This window comes from Branchiostoma lanceolatum, chromosome 11, assembly GCF_035083965.1.
Source record: "Branchiostoma lanceolatum isolate klBraLanc5 chromosome 11, klBraLanc5.hap2, whole genome shotgun sequence".
Lineage (NCBI taxonomy): Eukaryota > Metazoa > Chordata > Leptocardii > Amphioxiformes > Branchiostomatidae > Branchiostoma > Branchiostoma lanceolatum.
Window position 1 is genome coordinate 12,277,179 of NC_089732.1, and position 11,620 is coordinate 12,288,798.

Below are 11,620 nucleotides of genomic sequence, written 5' to 3' on the forward strand. Positions count from 1 at the left end.
TGCGTTTTGGCTCCCACCGCGGCATATCTCCATTAGACCGCCAAGTCATGCGAAAGACGGGGGAGGGAGGGGGTGAAATAGAAGATAATGGAAAAGAATTAAGTCGCTTGCAAATCTAGGGTATCGTACAGTGGGTGGGACCCACGAACCGGTGATCACATCTTTTGTATGGGACGATCAAACTACCAGCACATCTCTATTCATGTCGTGTTTCAAAGGAAACCCAAGCAATATTAGGGCCCGAAAATCGAACTTTGAAAGTAAATTTATTTAGTCATTTCTATACATGATTAGTTCAAACAACACTATCACAATGTATAGCAACGTCTATGATGCAAAAATACGACGTTGTTGTGATGTGAGAACTCACCGAAAATCGTGGCCGGAGTTTTTGTAGGCTCACCAAACTAAGGGGATCATCGTATGGCACGATTTTGCGCGTTTTTTAAAATGCTCTAAGTATGAAGTTATTACGCAAATGTGCTAAACAATCTTGGTAAATGTCACTACCATAAAGATTTCAGAATTTTTCTTATTTCCATTCTTTGGGCCCTAATATTGCTTTGGTTGCCTTTAAGGAATCACCCCTTTCCCCGACTGACTTGACTTTGATACGTGTATACCCTGGGAGATACCGTTGGGCCCTCCCTGTACAGTCTGTGGTCGTGCCTAGCACATCGTTAAAACTCACAAGACGTCTATAAGCGCTTCTTATCGCATCAGCCGAGCCGTAATTGTGCGCATGGGAACGGGAAAAGTAGTGCGTAATACGGGGCGATCACTGTGAATATATTATGTGTAAAAGACTGCGCATGCTGTATGGAAATTCAGCTTTTCTCGCGCACATGGCATAGAGATTATATTAGCCTAGACTGGAGGCTAAAAGTAGCACTAGTCTAGACATAGGCGTGGCGGTAGGTAGGCACACGATGTAGGAAGAATAAAAGATCATAGAATCGTGTCTGCGCTTAAAGGTGTACACATTCTCTCAATTTAAAATGACGGCTTGCTAAGGTCAAATACTAGTATACTAGTACCCAGCCATGAGTTTATCTAGATTTTGAAGTGATGGCGAAACTTGAATCGCACCTTTTCTGATACACAAACGAGAGGGCTGGTGTATCCAGACTAGAAAATATAATGGAAATCTATCTTTCCTTTCTTCAGTTATTCTCCTTGGAAAAATGTGCCAAAACGCCACTGCAGTTCCAGAGCAAGCTGCTAGGGAGCCCAACACCTGTGCCACTTCATCCTTACATCACAAGCTATCTGCCACAAACAAATCAAGACCATAGCACATCCAGGTCAAAAGATAGAAAAAAAAACGGACGTTCTGCTGCAGTAGCAAGGTCACATACCAGGGGGCCCAAAATCGACCCTAACCTTCGTCTTTCCATCACCTACACACATACAAAGTATCATCATAATTCATTGAGAGGTTCTTGAGTTATGCTGACTACAAAAATCCGAAAACACAAACACACACACACAGACACACAAACACACAGACAAACTATATCTCCATTTTACATGGAGATGATAAACCGTTCTGTCGCTGATCACTAGCCTGGAAACCACACCATCGGGGGCTCCCCGATATCTCTCTGACGGCGCTGGGAGTGATCCCCGCCCGCCCAGACAGCTTAGTCCGCTCGGGGTGTGTTTACAGCCTTGGATTGGATCAGTCCACCTAGGGTGGCGGCGGAACTCTCTATGGCAGCTAAAGTAGAAAGGCCGACAGAAACGGCTCAATAAAGCAGACTGGGCCCGGTAAAACACCCCTAAGCCGACCCCTAGAGACTGGGACCAGGCTACTACCGTACCTACCATTCACCGCTTTCACATACTCATGTTCAAAAGGGCGTCGCCCGCTACAGAAATCGTGACAAAATGACGATAATGATTTGAAATTTGGTTAGGCATTGATAGAGAGCTTTATAGGTCGTAGCATGCCTTGAAATGTGACTTGTGCGGCCCCTGTATTCCGGGCGGGGCTTGCAACTTTTGATATATCATACACAGACACGTGCACGTGTTTTTAACAGACTGGTCCAACTGGTTGGTTGACACTTAATCTATAGTATAGGCGTGTTGCGACCCTGGCTATCATCACAGAAGCAACCATTGTTTTGCTGCCTTTCACATATAATTTGCCAAGTCATCTGGTTGACCTTGCCAAGCATGTCCTTGCCACGGCAATTTATTAAGATGTCTCTTATCTCTGTCCTTCATATTTCCAAACGTATACTTAACATGACAATGGTATGAAGGCTTCAGCTGGCATGACTGTGTAAGATACGACCGGCAAAGATGGTCATATTTCTTCTCGGACGTCGTGTCAAGATTTAGTAGGGACAGAACGGACACTACAGAGGTCAACAAGACATCCTTTCACAGCTTCTACATCCTCTGCTCTTTTCGCAAGACTGTCACCACTTTTCTGCGTTTCCTCGTGTCTCTAGACTTGAAGTGCGCTTTAATTTTCCGTGCCCCCCTCCCACTAATATATTAGAGGCCCCTCTCTCTTTCATATACATACATACACGCGGCTTGTCGTACTCGCCTAAGTAGAGAAACAGGGCAGAAAAAATAAATGCTGACATCCGTTTTCCGGATCGACTTGCTTTATACAACTCTTTTTGATTTGTTTTATGTGCATGTCATGATATCACTGGTGATCTAACGAGAATACTGTCAATGCAGAAATGTTCGCGGGGATTTAATTTCGCGGTAGGGAGAAAATTCAGTGCGTGTTCGCTCTGGTTTTCAGTTCGCGTTTGAAACAAAAGTATTGGGCTAAAGTCATACAATGGAATGCCTTTTTGCTGTGGTTTTAAGTTCGCGGTAAAGAGTTCGCCACGAAAATCGCGAACGTTTCTACATTTACAGTACTAGTTTGACCCTTCAAAATGTGTATTCTAAGCTAACACTGACAGCAGTGGCCATCACCAAACCATCTTCGATAAGGGCATTTGCAGCAACATTTCTGTTCTAGTGATAAGCACCGCTGTTTTAACATTACAGTCGGTTAGCATTGAATGAAAGAATGACTAATTTTGCTTCTTATTGATCGTTTGATACCTTCATAGCGTTTCGATGCCATCACGGATCTAACGCTAAAGCCCCTGTCACACTTGTGCGTATATATAGGCCCGCATGAGTTGCGTATTAACATGTTTTTGGTTTAGGTTAAGTTTGCAGCCGAATAAGTCATTTCTTTGGTTTGATAACTAGACTGCTCTACGGTGGGTCAAAGTAGAAAACAACTTCCTCCCCGCAAAATTTACTTAAACCAACAAAATGTTACTGCGGACCTCATGCGCACTTGAATATACGCACAAGTGTGACAGGGTCCTAAGCGGGTACTAGTATCTGACTAGGAGCGCCTTATTGCGCCTAATTGCGACAGTGTCGCACTAGCCTGGTGGAATCGCACTATATCGTCTCGACCCAACATCTGGCTCCGGACAGCGGAGCTTGCGTTACACAAGTGTCGCCGCCAATTAGCAACCGACGCCAGTTTGTTGCCTGAAATTGCAAATTTTTTTGGGAATTTTCAAAATGACGCAAAGTGGCGTAAAGCGGCGCACTCAATGCAGATCACTTCTTAATTATCTAACTTCTTATTGCGAAAACTACTACAGTCCAATGAAATACCCGCAAACTGCAAGTACACGAATATTGTCTCTCAGCAAGAACAGTGACGCTTGCACTGAAACCGATTGTTTACAGTTTAGGGTTCGTTTACACTTGTACGTGCCAATCCGTGCCCCGTGTGCTGTGCGGTGACTCGGCGGGTTTGGCGGGAGATCGCCCGGGAGAGTTCAAGGCCTTGACCCCACCCGTCATCAATCAGTGACGAGGAGACGGCCCCCTGTGGTGGGCCACGTCACTTATCCAGCTTTCGCTTTCCACATGTTGATAGCCTAGAACAGCAGACTCTGGTTTGGGTTGATGCTACAGCTGTCGCTGACTGGGTTGGACTTTGCAGCGAATGCGAGCGAATGATATATTGAGGTTTCCTTGTGAAACATCCTAGGGGTCGACTCCAGCTCGGCCATGTTGTAAGGGATTTACATTCGTCATTTCGGATGGTAACGTAAAGCCGGCGGCCCCGTGTATGAGTGAGCTTCAGGCGTCAAACCTCTGCACGTGAAAGAACCCAGCACACTTATCGAGAAGAGTAGAGGTGACCCGGTGTGCTTGGCCAAAAACGCGAGCCGTAGCGAGGCCGCATTGCACTTCTAGCTAACGAAAAAGCGTCATGCTTCGTCCTCAGTCTGAGGTTCGACCGCTTTAACCGGTTGTGAAACAAAGAAGGGTCAAAGAAGCGAGTATAACAGTCTCCTGGCCCCCGGGATTCGAACCCGCGCCGAACCCTACTTTTACACTTGCATGAAAGCAGCAAACGCGAGCGCGCACTCTTTTATACTGTGCATGTGCTTTGAAAGACACAGCTAACCTCCTTCGCAGACCTTGGCGTTTATTTTCTGGGGCATAAAAAACTGGCCCACATAGTGTTGAAAATCTCGAATCAGTGCTAAAAAAAATGACTTCGGCGTTCCTATAATATAAGGCCTGCGAAGGAGGCTATGCATAGCACCGTTTGTCTAACGAATATGTTTGATATCAAACCGCCTTGGTCTGACCAAGAAGGAAGAGTCTGGCTTTGTGTCACACGTGTCACACACAGCTCCTGCATGGCTGTAGCTACCGTAGTCTCTAAACAGAGTAATCTCTAGTAACTGCGCCGGCTACCATTTAGAATATTTGCCAGGGTTTCACTTGCAGGCCCTAGGATTGCATATTGGACCCTCTCTCCGTAGCAGACTCCCATAGCATACAATTTACTCAATTTCTACTATTTTCCCAGCGATCCGCGGGGCCTGGTAGAGGCTAAAGCAGAGGTTAACGTTGGTGGGGGAAGATTGTGACCTTTTTATCATATGCCCCGCTTTGGGTCCGCTCCCCCAAAAAACGGGGCATGTAATAAAATGGTTACAATCTCCCCCACCAACCTCTGCTTGGGGAGTAGCTGTAGCGTGTTTATCCGGGCTGAGCGCTGGCACGCAAACGATCGAAAAGGGAGCTACTCCGACATTTACGGCAACGTTACGTGGAAACAGGCCATGAATTTTACTTTTCTGCGTCACCGACTCACCGCAAAGCCTGGCTAGTGCACAGGGCTTCGATGAATATTCTTTCGCTTGCAGGCAAATCTCTGTAGATTTCCTCAGTGTTTCTTCAAAGGTATGTTTATGGAATGTATACGTATTTTCAAATACAAGAGGTCAATAATAAATTCACTAGAAAATGACACTTCACTCTTCAAAGCCTGAATCAGACTCTAATTTGTAAGTAGACGGCACATAACGTTTCTAGCTCGTTACTCCAAATCCGGTTCATTTTCTCTTTCCTTAAAATCCCTCGAGCTCTCTCTGGGGACAAGTAAAGCATCACTGTTTAACGCTTAAGAAGGAGTTCGTTCGGATGGAAGGTGAAGTTAAAGACTCCTGCAAATTACACACGCATGTCGAATACCAACAACTCATTTTTGTACGCCATTAGCCACAGTACTCGTAAAAGAACCCAACACACTTATCGAAAAGAGTATAAGGGTGAACCCAGTGCGTTTTTTTATTGTCTGAAAGCCAAAGCCATGGCGAGGCCGTACTGTATCCTTCGCTATCGAAAAAGCGTTATGCTTCGTCCTCAGTATAAGATCGACCGCCCGTTGTAATTAATCGTCAATGAAAAAAGGCTAGCGCCTCAAAGACGTATATATACATACGGAAAAGGCACGTACATAAACGTGATAAATACAGCCGAAGCAGTACAGCTACTAGGAGATATTACCTACGCTATAGAGCTGGCAAGCCAGACAGATTTTCCAACGCGCGCATCTGATAGACAAGAATGAGAATGATGCGTTGAGAGATGCTGTCTACCCGCCGTACGATTGGTGCGTGTGCGCCACTAAAATATTACCGATGTCGTCTGCAAGATGGGGGGCCTGCATGGGGGGTTTCTCCAGCATACTCTGAGCAGTTACTATTCACAAACGGAACACACAAAGATCCTCTTTGAGGCGCATAACTCACAAATATCGCAAAATATATCTAACGGCTTTTTTTTCACACTATATATGTGATTTGCACCCTTCGTAACTTGTATTTCGAGGATATTTGTAAGTGAAAAGGAATAGAGCTAGGCTTGCGCGGGTTGACCCGTGAAAGATCATAAGACTGAAGGACGAATATTGCGTAGATAAACTGACGTCAATTCGGCGATCGAGGGCACATTTTACGCAATGTTGCTTGGTGACATATAAAACGGTTCAGAAAACAGGACTGTAAATTATTAATGCGAGCATTCGCACGGGTTTGCTATGAGAACGATATTGAATGGGTAGGCAATGGCAAGAATTGAAGGATGATCGGATATATAAAAAAAAGAAGTAGACAATCCAGTAAACCACTCAGATCTTACCATGAAGGCAAGAACACGTATCCTTTTGGGCATGCTCGGCTTTAAACATGCAAAAAGACAGATGCATTATGCTGAAGACCGCCACCATCGATCTATATCGTAACTCGTTTCAGTTTGTTCAATGGGTGGTAGTCAGTGTCATCTTTTACATTAGCTAGTGGCACATGAATACAAAGTGTCGCGCGCGTGTGTTTGAGTGCATGTCTGTGTGTGTGTGTGTGTGTGTGTGTGTGTGTGTGTGTGTGTGCTGTGCGTGTAAGAGAGCGAGTGTATGTGTGTGCGCGTGTGTCTGTGCGCGCGCGTCTTTGTGTCACGGTTTGCGAGCGCGCTCATGTGTGCTTGTTTGTCACGGTTTGCGCGTGAATGTGAGTGAGTGACAGTGTGTTCGTGTGTGCATGGAAGGGGAGAGAGAGAGAGAGAGAGAGAGAGTGTGTGTGTGTGTGTGTGTCTGTGTGTGTATATGCATGTGCATTCGTGCGTGTGTGATGATGTGTATCTCTCTCTATCACTTGCGCTTGTGTGTTTCCGTCTGCCTGTCTGTCTGCCTGTCTGTCTGTTTGTCTGTCTGTCTGTTTGTCTGTCTCTCTTTCTGTGTGCACATCATGTAACTATTCAACAGTAACAGCAAAACAACATGTATACCATCCCCTCCCCACGTCTGCTCCCAGCCGGCCTCAGTCGTTCCTGTATCCGCCCGTGTCATGTGAGTACGTGCCGTCTACGGCTGGTCGTGACCACGTATAATGTGCGATCTATTTATAGGGACACGAAAGGTCCGTACGCGCTGAAGATTTCCATTAGCCTGGAGTCCATGCCCTATTAGCTTCCGTCCGATACCCAAGCTCCACTCCTCGGCAAGGTTTCCACGGAATGAGTGGATTGTTTGAACACTAAACAGATATAATCAGCATGGTCACCATACGAAATTAACGTTCCTTTCGAACTAGTCAAAATTGCAAATGCGCCAAAAGACAGTTACTCAAGCAACTAGATAGAATTTGGAACAGTCAGACGGTTTCAGAAAGCCAGACTAGTCAAAATTGAAAATGTATCACTGCGCACTAAGCACTGAAAGCAAACATCTTATCATAGCAAGGCAGAAATGTAACGTTATGAAGATAGAACTGATCAAAACATAATACAAAATGTATATGTCCATAAGATAACTGGAGGTGGTGATGTTACGATGGAATTGATAACGTTATTTTCAAGCAGATCGTGGGGTAAAAGTATTACGATTTTCTACCCCAACATCTGCTTGGAGAAGTAATGACGTAGTGATGATGACGTCATGAGTGATGCATATAGAAACGGAACGTGTGCGCGTGCGCGTGTCGCAGTCACGTTGCCAAGACTGTTGCGGACACTTTTCTCTTTCATTCGTCGTCAGGGTGCACCCTTAAGGGCGCTTATTGTATCTATCACCTGATGAGTGCCAGGGACACTACGAGGGAGCTCTCAAGAAGTACAAATTGACGTCTTAAATATCGTAACAGCTGCAGGTGTCTTTAAGATTGTAAAAATAAGAATCAATAATAACTGTATTGCAAGTTCATGCCCAAAGGCTAATTGCAGACAAACAAGTACATGGAAATACATGGAAATCGAAATAGTTATATAGTCTACTGTGAAAGTTCTATGTTAACTAAGGTTGACTATGGTTGGGTTTGACTTCTTTTTTGAAGGCAGTGGAAAATGAAAAGACCCACGTTTTGTATTTTAAGTGGGTTGGTTGATTTTAGTAGAAAGATAGATTTTTGTAAACTATTCAAATGGTGAAAGCTAGGAGAATCTATGGAAGCTGTTTTATATAATTCGTTTCTTTCGGCGTCATATAGAGGACATTGGCAAATAAAATGTTTTTTCATTTTCCACTGCGTTCATTGTATAAAACTTACACATTCTCTCGTATAAAATAGACAAGAACACAAGATTGCCTAATGTATGCGAGCAGCGCTATGGATCTAGATTGCAAAACAAAAACAAACAAACAAACAAACAAACACAAATATCAACTGCAAAACATAATACATCGATAAAAAATCACTTTATGAACAGCAATGACAATGTTTTTTTATGATTTCAAGCGAAACACCGTGACGACCCTGCAATGCGTAGACTCGCCGCATGGAGCGCTATATAGTTATATTAGGCCAATATAATATCCTTGAACAGGCTATGGCATAGCTGTTTTGGCACGTACACGTTGCGCGTGTTGTTATTTTAGCATGGACGGTCGCTCACGAAGTGTTGTCAATGACGCAGTCGCCCTGCGGCGATGTGCAGTGAAGGTCGGGCGGAGCCGTCACCCAACGAGGTCGGACATGTCACCGGAAAGGAAAACAAAAGGGAAGCGATGTGACAACTTCGATCCTTTTGTGTTTTAGAGTTACCTTCCCACTTTCTGTATCAGTCTTTCTGTCAATAGACGGTCAAAGTAGTGTATGGCGACATGACAAAATTGTTGGACGGGCTAGAATATGATAGACGCCGCTGAACTTCGAAGGTCGGTACCCGGCCGGGTCAGTCACACGGAGCTTTCGGCATCGTCAGAAACACAACAAACCCACCCAACCACACCTTAAGCACGACACGTTTGTAAAAACATGACGTCCGGACAGCGCTGCTATGGACCATGCCAGAGGGCATTCGACATTTTAAACACTAGCAAAATGTCGTGTCCTCGCTATACACATTTAAATGAAGCTAAAATGTACGGTCTGGAATCCTACTATACTATGCTGAATAAACGTATATATATACCCAAAGTTTCAAGTTCCTTCGACATTACATCAGTCCGTCATAATTCACCACTATATCATTAATTTGAAAATCGCGCCTATAAGATATATATATCTATTATAAATATTTCAAGTGGTTACAAAAAGCTATAGTATTCTTTTATTCCCACACTCTTCATGCACGTAGAAATACGTTTATACAATGCGTACCCTCCCCCTTACCCGATAAATTTGTGGAATAGTCCAGAAGCCGAGAATGTACCCTGAGGGAAAATTATCTCCCAACAACAACGTCATGTTAGTTATCGATTGGGCGGATATTGAAGTGTGCGGAAATCGGTCTCATAGTGTGCGCCTTGAATTGCCTAGCCTCCGCCAGGCCTTTCTACGGAGATATGGATAATAGAATTGGGCAAAAGGGGAAAACTTAGCCTCTACGTAGCTCCGAGGATGGCTGGAAAAATACTAGTGGTAGAAATTGGCCAAATAGAGTGAATAGTATCCTAAGAACAACGTAGGAATAACAACGCATCGCAACAAAGCAACGTACGAATAACAACGCATCAATTGTACTAATTACAATGTTTTAATGTTCGGAATGAATGGTATTAGCGCGCTAGTGGTCTATGAAGGCAAAACAGCTAATGACCCAAGCCATGTGGAAGTTGTATTGGTCCATGTTCATTTACAGCCCTAAGATACTTAGTACTAAATGTTAATCTTAATGTTAATGCACCTAGCCTGAATATTATTACAATTTTCAACGATACTGAAATAAATGTATTACAGTGTCAGTTTGATTTTACAAAAAATTGAATTGAATTGAATTAGATTTAAATCATAGTGTCATTTACGGTACATATACATATTAGATAACATGAAAATCTGTTGCTCCTTTCTTCAGTTATTCTCCTTGGAAAATTTTGACAAATACGCAATTGCAGTTCCAGTGACACATACCAGGGGGCCCAAAATCGACCTTGACCTTCCTCCTCCCAACACCTATCCACATACCAAATATCATTATAATCCATCTAGACGTTCTTCAGTTCAAACATACACGCACGCAAACACACAAGTAAGCACACGAAAAAAAACAATATCTCCATGAAAAAGTATTTTTTCATGGAGATAATAATGTCCCGAGTCGTGCCCAAGCTACCTGCATGTCCCGAAATGTAGGCAACAGTAGATCTATTTCAGTCGATGTGACCTTGCGGGCGCACAGTTCCGAACAGCGCGCTATTCACGTGCCGATAGCTGTCGTGCCGTGGCGATTAAATACTAATGATCAGTACTGGTAGACTACTATAAGAGGACTGGGCGAGCAATGGCGACCCCTTGCGGGCCATCCAAAAAATGTCGCGCTTTTCTTATTGAAGCCTAGTCGTGCGATTTGACAGGGATTCAACGAATAAAGGAATTTGCGTTGAGAAAAATAATCAATGAATCAATACAGTAGCACACAAGAACACAGGAATTTTTATCCCCCGACATCTGCTTCATTGTGAACCGGACGCCAAATCTACGTGTATGATTAAGATGGCAATGTTTTGGATACGGCAGAATTCTTGTCGCAAATAGTGATTGACGTTTCAATGTTTAAACCGTACACGAGCACTTGTATGAAGAATAAAAAAAAACTTCTATTATCAGTCGTGCTTACAGTATTAAAGTTATGTTATCTATGTTATGTTGCTAAAATCTGCTTTCCAAATCCAAGCAGACGTTACCCAGGCTCTTTCAGCGTTGCGCGAACGAAACGAAGCAAAATCCTAACGTTACAGCTGATCGACTCAATACTGATCTTAGGAAGATATCATTTTGGTCTTCAACATGGCTTATGAACCTAAACCCTTTAAAGACTGAAGAAATGTGTTTTTCTAAGAAATCAAATCCTCCCGACCACCCCCCTCTTCTTCTTGATAACTGTGTTATCAAATCAGTCAAAACCCACAAGCATATAGGGACTTTTCTTACGTCCACCTTGTCATGGGAAACACAAATTTCTCATATGATTGGCAAGGCGTCCAAACGAGTGTCCACTCTTAACAAATTGAAATTCAGATTATCACGAACAGTACTTGATGTTATTTATAAATCCTTTATTCGTCCTCTCCTTGAATATGCTGACATTATTTGGCATGGATGTACTTTATATGATTCCCAGCGATTAGAACGTGTCCAATACGAATGCGCGCTTGCAGTCTCAGGGGCTGTAAGAGGGTCTTCGTATTCTTCGCTACTTTCTGAATTAGGTTGGGAAAAACTTTCGGATCGTCGTCACGTTCACTCTCTGATCATGTTCTACAAAATTGTCCATGGCCATACTCGCCAGTATCTTAAGGATTTGATCCCTCCTGAAGTCTCCATTTCTACTTCTTATAATC